General features: G+C 42.9%; 2 long non-coding RNA genes across 2 annotated transcripts; both read right to left on the reverse strand.

Annotated features, from left to right (window-relative positions):
- Window positions 1-326: 326 nt before the first annotated feature.
- On the reverse strand, window positions 327-4,110 carry LOC134157160 (uncharacterized). The gene is made up of 3 exons (XR_009962211.1): window positions 4,013-4,110; window positions 2,952-3,033; window positions 327-1,720 (listed from the first exon to the last, which is right to left on the reverse strand). It is a non-coding gene; the product is annotated as an uncharacterized LOC134157160 (long non-coding RNA).
- A 4,996-nt stretch (window positions 4,111-9,106) lies between these two features.
- LOC134157244 (uncharacterized) lies at window positions 9,107-12,208 on the reverse strand. Its single transcript, XR_009962240.1, has 3 exons — window positions 12,150-12,208; window positions 11,560-11,689; window positions 9,107-10,012 (listed from the first exon to the last, which is right to left on the reverse strand). It is a non-coding gene; the product is annotated as an uncharacterized LOC134157244 (long non-coding RNA).
- Between the last annotated feature and the right edge of the window lie 661 nt (window positions 12,209-12,869).

A 12,869-nucleotide genomic window follows, 5' to 3' on the forward strand; every position in this document is an offset into this window, starting at 1 on the left:
AGGATGCTAGAGGCATACAATGTACATCAAAAGGCTGATGGTTAAATTACTAAACAAAGCGTTCCATGTAGACCAAAAATAGACTTTTCTATCCTTGCAATAAGTTGCAGATAGCAAGTAATTACCTGCAGGTTACTACCTTTATTCCTTCCTATTATGCTATTCCTTTTCTTCCCCATAACAATATCTGTCCAGCAAACACATTAGTCACAGCAATCCCTGTCTGCATTCCTAGTAATCTCAAGCCATTCGGACAACACTGAGTTTATTTCTAAGCTGTTCATTGCATGGAACTACAGAGTGAATGAAGCAGGGGCCCATTTTTTCTCCCTTTTGAATGTCTTGATTAAGCAGGTCACTGATGTACTTTAAGTCAATAACCACAAACCTATCCTGATAAGGGTGTAGCTGAGAGTCTCTTCTGCACTGCTGCAAGCAGCCATGGCTTACTTTGCTCCAAAAATGCCTTGGAAACAAGCCCAGGTTGTTCCTCTGCTGAGAAAGAAATATGTCTTGCTTTGTTCAAGGGAACAATAAACAATACAAAGGGGTGGATGAGAATAAACACCTCAAATTGAACTGAATATAAAGCAAAGTGAGATAGTGGAGATCACTTTTAAACGCTGCCAGGGTTCAAGAAAATGAAGTCCATTTAAAGGGAGATTTTTCCTCTCAGTTAAATTGCTCTAGATCAAAAGCCAGTGTAAGAGATTGCTATGTATATGACAGATGTAATTGGAAAAAATATGCAGCCTAAGTATTTCCAACCCTGAATGTTAAAAGGGCAAAAATCTGATCTAAAAACAAAATCATCAGGTCTGTCTAAAAGCAGCCCTTCTGTTTAAAAAAAATCCATACATCTGAATTCTTGTTCACCTCACTTCTGACAATTTAGGAAGTAATCATATTTTCATTGCTTTCTCCACCAGTACAGAAAAGCAAGCATATAAATATACATGTTTGTGTGCATATATGTTGAGAAAAATAGCTTTAAAATCACCTGACTCCAGAAGCTGAAGCGCAGGGAAAATACTGATGTTGCAGGGCTTACAATGAGAAGCGCAAGTTTTCAGCACAGCAGTTAATTTGTTCTGAGTAGGCTTTCAGTTACATAGCAGGAGTCCTGCACGAGTAGGTTAAGTTTTGCAGTACTTATTCAATGCCTATGCAGCTGGTTCTTAGTATAGGATAAAGCAAAAACTGACAGCGGTGCCTTAACGCAGATCCAGTTTTAACTTATTACACTTACTCTCCACCTCAGTAGCAATACTTGTTATTACACCACAAGAACAGAAGCAGACCTAACATCCAGAAAAGGTGGAAAAAAGATAAAAAACCTGAGTAAAATTCCTTTGTGGAATGTGGCACATGAGATTCACATGAGATGGCAAGACATTTACTTCCCTGTCTTTCATGAGAAGATTTTACTCAACTACCTGGAATACTGAAGACTATGATAAAAGCTGATGCTGACTGGGAAAGAAAAGCACCTAGAACCAACAGCTGCCATTTGAGGGTTTTAAAACTCCTTTTTGCACCTCTTCCTGACATCCCCCAAGGAAGCATTTTGCCCTTTATGCTCCTTGTGTGCTTCCAAACCTGCTTAAGTAAGGAGTCTTTCTCTTTTGTATCTCTCAAACAACAAGCTGATGAGCCATCAGATGGAAGAGCAACAGCTATTTGGTGGATTTATGAGGCACACTCAGGAATTACATGGTGCCTAAGAAAAAAAATTGAAAGGAAAAATTATATAGATATTTGCACTGGAGCTTAACAGCCTCCTCAGGGTCCCTTGAGAATAAATCCAGATATTGGTCTACCACCAAGGTAGTAAAAGGAAAGAAGCTGAGAGCAGGGAGAAAGCTCACTTTTGTAAAACATAAAAGATTAGGATGAATTTTCATTCCAAATAGAGAATGCCCGTACTATTACAGAAAAAAAGATGAGAGTATTTATAAATGTAGCAATATACTTCCTAAGTGCAAATTGAATAGGTATATTTAGCCTTCTGCAGGGATTCATGAAATTAGGCTCAAAAAAGAAGAAAACTGTCATGTGAGCGCTGTTATTTTGTCTAATAAATGAACAGTGAAACAAGCGCATTTCTACAACAAAAAGTACATCTCCTACAGCATACTGATGAACAGACACTCAGCTATCCTGGGGGAAAAAGAAAACCAAAAACTTTTCCTCCTTTGTTCTATGATTTCTCTTCTTGGCTAGAAGAGACAGCAACTGCGTCACCCCAAGGTGAGGAGGCAAGAAGAGCACTTCTGCTCCCTCTGAATGCTGTCACTATTGTGATTGCTTCTGCAAGGACTATGGAGCCCACTAACACTGCTTTGGTCACTGGGAGACAATGCATGCATTAAGGTTTGCCAGCCAGAATGGATTTTGAACACTGCTTTCCCCCCAAGTCAACAGCCCTGCTTTTTCTGCACCAGAGGTGGCTGACCAGCTCTGGAGGCATGTTTCTATCTGAACTGCAGAGCAAGCTCACTACCAGATTTGTGGGGTTGCACCAGCACAGCTGACATTTGAATTTGCCTGTTGAACACTGGCTAGGTTGGCCAGGAAAAGACATGAAAAGCAGAGTGGTGCCTTTCCTCATCTCTGTGTTAAATCTTGTTGGTGCTGCAGAAGTGAGGCTGGTCAACATGGCCTACAGAAAAGTCCAATGCAAAACCAGTTTCATTAGGGTTAAGCTTCTAACCAGCTGCTGACTGCTGAAGGGAAAAACCTGAAGACAATACTGTAGTTTTCTCAAAAACCACTAAGAAGTCCTAGGAATTGAAAGTTCAGATTAGATTAAAAAAACCCAAAACAACAACAAAACAAGGAACAAAAAAAAACCAAACCAGAATACAACACCACAGCTACTTGCATAGAAATATCTATTTAAAGTCACTCAAGCAACCTCAGTCTTGTCCTCTCCTCTGTGTGATATTTACGTCTTTGCAGCATCTGTGTCTCGTGCAGACGAGACGCATTTTGACAGAAGAGTTTTCACCGAAACCTAAAGCCGTTCACAAGCTGTAATGAGAGGAAACTTAAGCTCCCCCCTTGGATTAGTTTACCCAAGGAGGTAAGAAATTCTAGTGCACACAGCAATGCAAGTACACAGAAACAGATTAACAAATGTTAAGACCAGAAGACTATAATAAGCATGAAGTCTGACCTCCTGCATAACATAGCATGGAGAATTTAATGTGTAATCTTGGTTTCAAGCTCTGCTTGAGCAGAAACTGAACTTTCTGAAAGATGCTCGCTTTTGATACAAATGTTTCAAATGACAGAAGCTCTTCCATACCCCCAGCTCTGCCCTGTGACAGTTTTGTGACGTATGTGCTTATAAATGGGAATCTAATTTGCAATGAAACACCTCATCTCCTTCGGTGCTGTGCTCCCTTCTTTGCAAACTGTAGTAGTACTTCATGCTTTGTTTTGTCCTCAAGAAGTATTTTGCCCAGACTCATCAGCTGAATACTTCTATCTTCATCTAAATGCTTAAAATGGAAGGTTTTCTTCACAGGTTTTCTTTTCAGACTATCTCCAAATCATTTTGACTTCCCTGATTCCCTTAGGTTTCCTAGATGAGATTCTAGTTGAAGGAAAAAAAAACAATCAGCACCAACAAAAAACTCCCCAGGCCTGCTCAAATTGAACAAGTGACCTTTGTAGCCTTTAAGCAATCTGAAAAAAACATACCCCTCCCTTAAGTCCAAGGTTGCAACCTTACGCTTTTACTGGGAGTCTCTTACTGCTTGATGCTTTTAATTAAAGCCTCAACTCCCAGAATCAAAGGACAACAAAAATCTCAGCCTCTGGGAGAGTTCTAGCCCTCGTGGTAAGCCATAAAACTTGAACATATGACCCAAACACCACAAAATACAGCCTCAGACCTAAAATTGTTTCATGATTTCAGACAGCTAAATCACATATTTGAATGCACAGGACTAGAAGCAATCCATTACTAACTGGAAGAGAGTAAATCTCCAGCTGGAGACTTAACCATCATTTCCTGGAACACAGTGGCAGGAGCGTCCCAGCAAACCCTGCAACTTGGCCCTCAGCAGCCAAGTTCTGAAGCAGAAATTCTTCTTGTCTTCACCTGCTAAAAGAGAAGAAACACTAAAGGAGAAGCTAGAGATAATCTCTGGGTTTATGTGGAATGCATTTCAAGAGACCAGCCTAAGTCCTCTCCGGTTCCAACAATCTCACTGTCTAAAAGCAAGAATTTCCTCAAGGAGAAGAAAACCCAACGAAGAAAACTCTGTAGACAACACGAACTTAAAATGAAATGCCTAGCTTTATCCTTGTGAGAGTCACCACCTATAGAAGATGGAAGCTATTCTCAAATAACAAAGCAACTGAACAGCTCCTCTCAAAGGGCCTCCTAGCCCGGAAACAAGGTAGGCACATTTGAAACTAAGCAGGTATTCCTGGGTATGTTTTTCCCAGTTCAGGACTATCAGCTGCAGCTCAGAGCTGAGCCTGTTGAAGCAGCCAAGGCACTATGGTCACTAAGAAAAGGATTCTGACTGAAAGCGTTATCAGGTAAACAGATAGCTCTCACATTGGGTCCATGGCAGAGCTTGGAACAAGCTTCAGCTAAGTTGCCAACTAATGCCTTGTTATCCTCAGCAAAGGGAGATACAAGCCAATTCACTGGGGATTTTCCATTCAAATGCTGCCTGAAACCATTTACACAGCAACAAATAATTGAAAGCACCCAAACAAACCTTTCCTCCATCCCTCTACTTCACGTACACAAAGCAAATTCTTATTCCTAGTAGAAACACAAAGCCCTGCGAGGCATGAGGGGACTGAGAGACAACTGCTGAGCAGCTGGGCAAGTAAGAGTTTTCACTACTTACCAATTTCATGTAAGCTCCCCATAACAACACTATTAGGTTTATATTATGTATCAGTAAAAACACTAATTACAGAAGCCCAGACTTGAAACGGTTTCTCAGAACAACATGCCTATAGCTAGCACGTGGAACGAGCGTGCTTTACAGGGATACACATTCCCTACTAAACAGAAACGAACATGCACAGTTATTATCATTTAGAAAAGACAAAAGCTGCCAAAGCCAAGGCAATGCCATCCGTGCTCAGAAGAGAGGCCTTTATTGTTTGCTACTAATTGCAAGGAAAAAGAATTCACAGACATTTCAAAGCAGCTGCTGTCTTGTCCTTAAAAACAACTTCCACTTTGAAAGGAGGATTTTCATGTTAACAGCCTTCCAAAGCTTTTATGGCTTGCTACTACCCAAGGCCATTCAAATGTGTTATTTCTGTATTGATTATGTTACGAGGTTCAGCAAAAAGGTCTAAAAGCCAAGAGAAAAGTCTGTTGAGAAATTACTATTTAAGTCTCAGCAATTTCTGGCAAATCAAGGATTACTCCCCCCCCACACTCCACCACACACTGGCTTTGTTAATTTTACTGGTTAAAATGTATATGGACTCAATAGCTCAGAAGACTGCAACTTGGTCCTTTGAAGCAAGAGGTTCCAGCTGCTGTAGATCATCGGTGGGGTGAAGCTGATTTACATTATCTGAGAATCCGGCCTGCTGTGGTTAAATACTCCCCATCTGGTTTAATCAATTCTCCTTCTGGAAAGCCTGAGGGATCATCATTTCAAGCTGTATTTGTCTCCAAGTCCTTTTCAGTGTTGATATTGCACATACAGCCAAGAATACCTTACCCACTGCTAGGGTGGGCGCTGTCTCAGTGATGGGTGAACTTGCTAAACAAGGCTCAGGGTGCCCACTTGTTTTGCAACATCCTGCAGTATTTCGTATTTCAGACGTTTCTCCAGCTAACGTCTTTCTTTTGAGGTGTCGATCCTGCTTTTATCAGCCAGGAAAACTGGCAGCCATTACTGTGTGCCTGGCTGTTAGGAGCTGGCATTGCTGTATTTGTACCATTAGATGAGAAAAACAACAGAAGCATCTACGTGCTTTTGTGGAAAGATTTCACTTGAATACGTTTTTCATTTTCTCTTGTGGGGCATAGAGTCTGTTTTATTGTCCCTAGCTCTCAAATTAATATTTGGCCATAAGTTTAAACATCAAGAGAAGCTTTGCTTGGGCAAGGAGTGAGTAAAGCTAAGGCCTCATCTAAATCAGCTGAAGGGAAAGACAGATCCAAAGATAGATCAAGACTTGGGAGACTGCATTCAGCTCTTTGCTCTGTCACACACTCTGCTTGGGTACCTAAGTGAGCTACTGAAGGTCAAATTCAAAGTGGAATGTAGGCAACTACAGAGGGAAGGAGGCAGAACTGCAATCTGGAAAAAGCTTACACACAGGCACTTCAAGCTCCTTGTTCTCAAACTTGGACAGGCATCAAAATAACAGTCATTAAAGGACGCAACTTGGGACAGCCAGGTCCTGCACTTGCCTAAGGGGATTCACATGTCTGCCATCTCACAGGAGAGCTGGAAATGTCTCTGTCAAGAGGGACTGAAGAGGGGAATCCTCACAGCTATGTTATAGCTGCATCATTGTGCAAAAAATATTTTGGAAATCCTGTGTAAGGAGACTATATCCATACTACTGTAGTTAGCATATCCATCAGGATGCATCAAAGCGGGTCCTGCTTTACACCCAGAAAGCATTTATATTCCCCAGATACCATCCCCAGGCAGCACACTGCAGAGCTAAACTCCCTCCTACTGCTTGCCTTGCTCTCACATTATTTCTGATGCAAGGAACAGCTCCAGTGTGGGAAGGAAGGGAAAGGGAGATTAAACTTGGATCTTCCTGAAAAGCAGGCCACTAAAGCACTGTGAAAAGGGAGAGGTGGCCTCCTCTTCCTTTGGTATTTTAAGAGAGATGAGGGATCCCTACTAAAAGTGGGAACAGGGATACCCATCTAGAGGAGAGTATGGCCCGTGATCCAAAGCCAAAACTCTTCAGAAACCTGACTGAAGTAGCCGAGGTGTAAAGTCTAACACCTATCCTTGCTTATAGCATTTCTTAGCTGGACAGCTCAAATCAGAGACACCCAGGAGTACTGACTTAAGGCAACTTCTCTCTTAATAAACTGGCTACTTTAGTTCCCACTTAGAGGGGATGAGCCTGTCCTATGTATGTAGGCTCCTCTAAACGGAGACTAGGTGTCTGTGTTCTGAATCCCATATGGGCACCAGATGACTGCAAGATAGGTGCTGCAGTACTGTAATTCTTTATTAGATTTGGCCTTTAGTGTTTCAGCTCTCCATCTGCAAAATCAGGATAAAAGCACTTCCCTGTTTTGTAGCTGATTTTCATATGCATTTGTAATTACTACAGGAAGATATTCAACACTGCACCACTTTCTCAGAGCAGTTACCAACTCAGTTAAGCAGGAACAAAGCACAGTATGGATGCTTTCAATCTGAATTTATAAACTTGACACCTAACTTTTGGCGTAATTCTGTAAGGAATTGGTTAGAACTTAAATGACATTTCCATTTTACCTCTAGGCACATAACTACATTTCTCATAGCAATGGCTAGGTAAATGTGCAGGCAGCCTTGCACTGCCAGCCACACAGCTCACAGCTTCACTGTTACTAGTGCCCAAGAGAGCCATCTTATGGGAATTTAGGTGTGATTAACCCTACTGGATACCAATTAGCTCTTCCAACCATGTGATCTACCAGAGACCATCAGTGACTTTGATTTTCTTGAAACACCACGCTGTGGTGGCTCAGTAGTTATTAGTCAGGTGTTCAGATGTCTCTCTGTCCACGGGGATAAAACTACATATAGTAATCTTATAATCTGTCCTAGAGCTGTCACCTCTGTTCATCCAGCTGAGCACACACAGCGTGTGACAGATGCGGATCAGACACCTGAAATGGTTCCTGCTCTCACCTCTCCCTCACAATGTGAAGGTTACTCCTGCATAGCAGGGATAGCCACATAGGATCCTGGTCCTCTTAAGCCACCCCCATTAAACTTGGACCACAGAGCTGCTGTCTGGGCAGGAGCTCCAGAGCACTCTGCGATTGGCTTTCAGTCAGATGTTAGGCACCCAGTCAGCTTTAACCAGTTTCGAAACCACACAGCCACAAGCCTGGGTTTGAAACCATGGACATCCTCACATACATTAGTCTGGGCAGTGAAACTGTCTTGTACTGGGCAGCCACAGTTAACACGCAGTTGCCTGCAACAGATCATACATAAGAGCCCTGAGGTACCTAAGCTACCTCAGCTGCTTTTGAAAGTGGAACTGGTGTTCCTAGTCTTGAAGGAAATTAAAATATTGCCCTCTGAGTTTATTGAGAATCTGTGGGATCTGCGAGCCTTTCTATTGTTTCAAGCTCTCCCCTGACACATACAAGAGCAGGTGTAAAAAGTAATAATACTTTCAACCACCTAGCAATTCAGTTAATGTCCTTGCTGTTCTGACTCAGCAGCAACGTCTCAGGAAAGAGAAGCTCCTTCCTTTCCCCTTTGACTCAGAGCGCTGTGGTGGTCAGGCTGTGATTGTAGCGTGACTCCCTCCCCATGCATGTCACCTTAACTGGCAGTATAATATAATGCATCAGACTCTGAGCTGCACCAGCTAAGGTTCAGGCCCCTCTTTTATTCAGCCACTGGAGCTGCAAGGATGAGAAGTCTCATGGACAGAGGGAGCACATGGCAGGAGGCTTTAATGGCTTAAACTACCTCTGTGAGATTCACCAGAACTCCTTCTGTCAGCGGGCCCTGTGTGCTGCAAATGATATTTCACGAAAAGCTGAGCAAGCCTCATTAACATCTGCCTGAGAAAATGACAATTTTGGGTAGTCCTCCACTCAGCCAGCTTCTCCCACCAGCCCAAGCTCTGTTCATCCCACTGGATGCTTATGCCACAGGACAGTTTGTTCCTTGTGAACGCAAGGCAAACCCCACCTGGCAGACTGATAAATCATGGATGATTGGTAGTTGCTACATATACATTGGTTCTGATTGACTATACAGAGATATTTTGAGGGTCTGCAATGAGTTATTTAGACACTAAGCCTGCATGTGCAAACAGCAAGACTTTATTCTATAGGAACATGTAATGAATTAGGTGATAACTATGACTGGATAAAATAGTTAAAAAGAAAGGGGGGGGGGGGGAATGTTGTAAGTGTAAAATTCTTTTCCTTCTGCCTTTTTTTTGTTTCCTTTCCTTGTTCTCACTTCAGAAAGGAGAGACAGTTTTTACAGCTGGAAGACAGACTTCAGCACATTAACAGCCACAGTGAAGGTCAGCAAGTCTGACTCGCTCAAGTAACGGCCGAGTATGTTTGATCTCATTTCGTTTTATTACAATGCCAGAAGCAGTGCTGATCAACAGTGTCATATTTCCTTCAGCATAAAAGATAAAGCGTTCTATGAGACAGCAGTGGGGGAAGTAAACTAGGAGAGGAGCAATATACCTAGCAATGCACTCACTACACCTGTACCTGTGTTCTGTCCTTCCTCAGTTCTTCCTCTTTTAGTGCTGACAATGGGGGGCTCCAGATAACTCCTTTGGGGTTTTGCAGTGTTGCCCCAAGCTATTTTAGGGTCGGTTTAGACTCAGAAAATGCAGATACCTGCATCATGAGTGCTTTCTGCATGGGAATACTGGGAAAGTGGTACTCAATGTTTCTGACCTTAGCACACCTGCATGAGGGCTCTACCATTCACCAAAAATGATGCCATTGTCTTGCCTGTCCGATTTTATTCAATACAGTGTTTGACATGTCACTCAGTGACTGACTCTCCAGGGATAAAGTGAGAGGAATTCTCCCTCCTAGAGATCACAGTGGCTTTCTGAATCTTCCAGGTTAAAATAAGGCAGGGGAGTCCACATGTGAGAGAGGCCAAACGAGCTGGGATGGTGACTAGGGGGGTAAATGCCACTAATGTTTGAGTGGCTCTGAGCCCCTTAAAATCTGAGTACCTTGCAGTATTTCTGTGATGCAGAGGACTAGTATCCACATTTACCACCATGGAAGCAGGAGTGAAATCAGTGGACGAGGAGACTAAGAGGAAGCCTGCATTGTAGAAAGAGTTGAAAAATATTTCTGCAATGTGAGGTTAATTCATTTATTCACTGGGCCCCTTTTCCTCACTGATTCTGTAACCATCTTCTTAAAGACTTTCAATTTTTCATTTCTATACTGTAATCCTTCTCCTGAGATAAATAAATACTGTATGGTCCCTGTTGCTGGGGCACACACATTTTACCTACAGATGACTGAGCAAAAGGTAAAGAGCTCAGCCTGTGTCAATTATTGGCTTTTTTCTTACTGAGGACAAACAAAAAGCTGCGATGATCCCTGGAGAAGAGCAATTATTGTTGACAAAATCTGGATGGGCCTCAAAGCGTAGTACACTAACTTTCCTCTGTACGCTCTTTAACATTTCCTAGCATCGATTTCCTGCATGTTAACAAGACTATTAGAAACATAATAGGGATGCTGCTAATAACCCTACACTGTTGTTTGTTCAAAAGTAATCAGACAGAAGTAAACCTGCCCCTGAACACCAATGCAGAGCTCACAAGCTGTTCCTAAGAGGAGCAGGCACTGCTTCTGCCCAAAATGAGCTCTTTCCCCCTGCTGCTGCAAGAGGGTGCATGTCAAGCAAAACAAGTAGCTGTAGACAAGCTCTATTTCTTCCCTTTAACTTATAGAAGAAGCAGATTTGTATGTACCCTGGTCAGTTGTGTCCTCCTGGTGCATGCTCACCTTTAAAGCTACAGCAGAGTGCAAAAAGCAAAGGGTTGGATTCCCTACTGGTATAAATCAGGCTATTGCTACAGCCACAGGTACTTGGTTTTGACCAAATGCTCAACTTGCCTGTGACTCGTAAGAGGTGGTATGTGCTTTCCAGTGCCACTTCTTGGAGCTTTGTTCTCCAAGTTGTGATCCACAGTTTTTCACCTCCTGTTTTATCAAAGGCCCTAGAACAGTTCCTCAGGGGGTATCGACATGGTGCAATGAAGTGTTGTGCAAGGATAACAGAGTTATCCCTGGACTAATGGAGTTATTAGCTACATCAAAAAGCTGCTCTGCCAGGGTGGTTGTGCTGACGGCAGAGCAGGGTTTACAGGCCCAGCTGGTGTGCTATGGCAGTACAGTCCAGCTTGTGCAGAGGTAGCTCTTGTCTCCCTGTGCTGCACTGCTATGTCCCAGCAAAGCCCCTTTAGCTGCTAAATCCCTTCAGGCTGTCGTGGCCTTTCACCTGATTGCCCTTTCTTTGTTTTTCCAGAAGAGTGTGGGTCTGTCACAGGACAGACAGATATCATAGTATCATAGAATGGTTTGGGTCAGAAGAGACCTTAAAGCTCATCCAGTTCCAACCCCCTGCCAAAGGCAGGGACACCTTCCACTACAGCAGGTTACTTCAAGCCCCGTCGAACCTGGCTTTGAAAATTGCCAGGGCCTCAGCACCCTCATAGTAAAGAACTTCTGACTCATGTCTCATCTAAATCTCCTCCTTGTCAGGGAAATCTCTGCCTGGTAGCAGAGAGGCAACTAGAATTCAGGGCACAGAGGGCATTTAAAATAATGCTAGACACTTGTGTTCAAACACCTACCTGCTTGCCCAGGGATGGGGAGTTTTCAGATGTCAGTGTCCTCAAGATACTTTAAGTGATGGGAATCCAAACTTCAAATTCTGTCTGCCTTAGCCAATTTGCTTGACAGTGTTACAGCAAAAGATCATAACTTGAAAGAAAGAAAGCCAAACACCATTCCTCAATATCCCTGCCTTATCTATGAGGAGACTTGAGGGAAGGAAGGGAAGACACTATTTAACCCATTTGTAAGTGAGCCTTGTCAAAGCTGCAGATAACCAGCAAAGAGGCCAGCACAGGGAGGACTGCACATGTTCCTACAAGCGAGAGGAAATTCTTACTCAGAGAGAGCATCCTCTGAGAAGTGAGACCTTTTGCCTCTCAGAGACCACTGTAACAGTTGCTGCCTTTATTGCAGGAGTCAGCTGGAGGCCTGGTTTGGCAAGTTTGTTCATCAGGAAGAGCAGCAAGGCCCAGCTGTTTGTGTATCACAAAACCCTGCGCCATAATTAGCACTTTCAAGTTATTACTCACCTGGGTAGGAATTATAATGTGGTTTTAAAAATGAGTATTTTTGTGCAAAATACCAAATCCTGAAGGCTTCAACTCACCTTTCCTTCATCTGCAAAGAGCTGGGCTGGGGAACATGCACGCCAAAGCAGCTGTAACTGTGGGAAAGAGAGGTTTTACATCACCAGTGGGAATTATCCTGTCGTATCACCTCCTTCACAATGCAATTTTGCTTTTTTTGTAGGAGCCGGAAACACTAATTATACGTATAGGCTGAGATTTGCCACTGCTAAAATGCAAACTGCCATTTTGTCACAAAATGCAGTATTTCTGAATTGGTGCATTTTGAAGCCCCAAAGGAGCCCTAGAGGAGCACTTCTAAGTATTCTTTTAGTTTTAGATGGTTTGCATTTTTCCCCCAGACTAGTCAGACAGATCTAATACATTTTGGATGTAGTGATTTGTTGCTGGTTTTTGTCAAATGACCGAAACACACACAAACGCCTTTCAAATTTCTTATCAACTTCTATTAAGCTATTCCCAAACCAAAGAATAGCTCTTGTTTTTTTATTTACCAAACCATCAGATGAACACATTGGACTCCAGCTGTCTCCGTTACATCATCCACAACAGGGAACAGAGAAGTTGCTCTGTGTAGGTACTCAGCAGCAACAGAAAGCAGCCCCAGGGGAAGTGGCTGCAGATAGAGTGGGGAGGAAGAGAGAAGTAATTCCTCCCTGGATGTTTTCCCTGAGTTTCCTTCCCACCCCAAGGAACAGAGCCACAGAACCAGGGAAGAAACGCTAGAAAAGGCACTCGCC

The sequence above is a fragment of the Pezoporus occidentalis genome, unplaced genomic scaffold (assembly GCF_034315485.1).
Source record: "Pezoporus occidentalis ecotype Australia unplaced genomic scaffold, CSIRO_AGI_Poc_V1 ctg93, whole genome shotgun sequence".
NCBI classification, from domain to species: domain Eukaryota; kingdom Metazoa; phylum Chordata; class Aves; order Psittaciformes; family Psittacidae; genus Pezoporus; species Pezoporus occidentalis.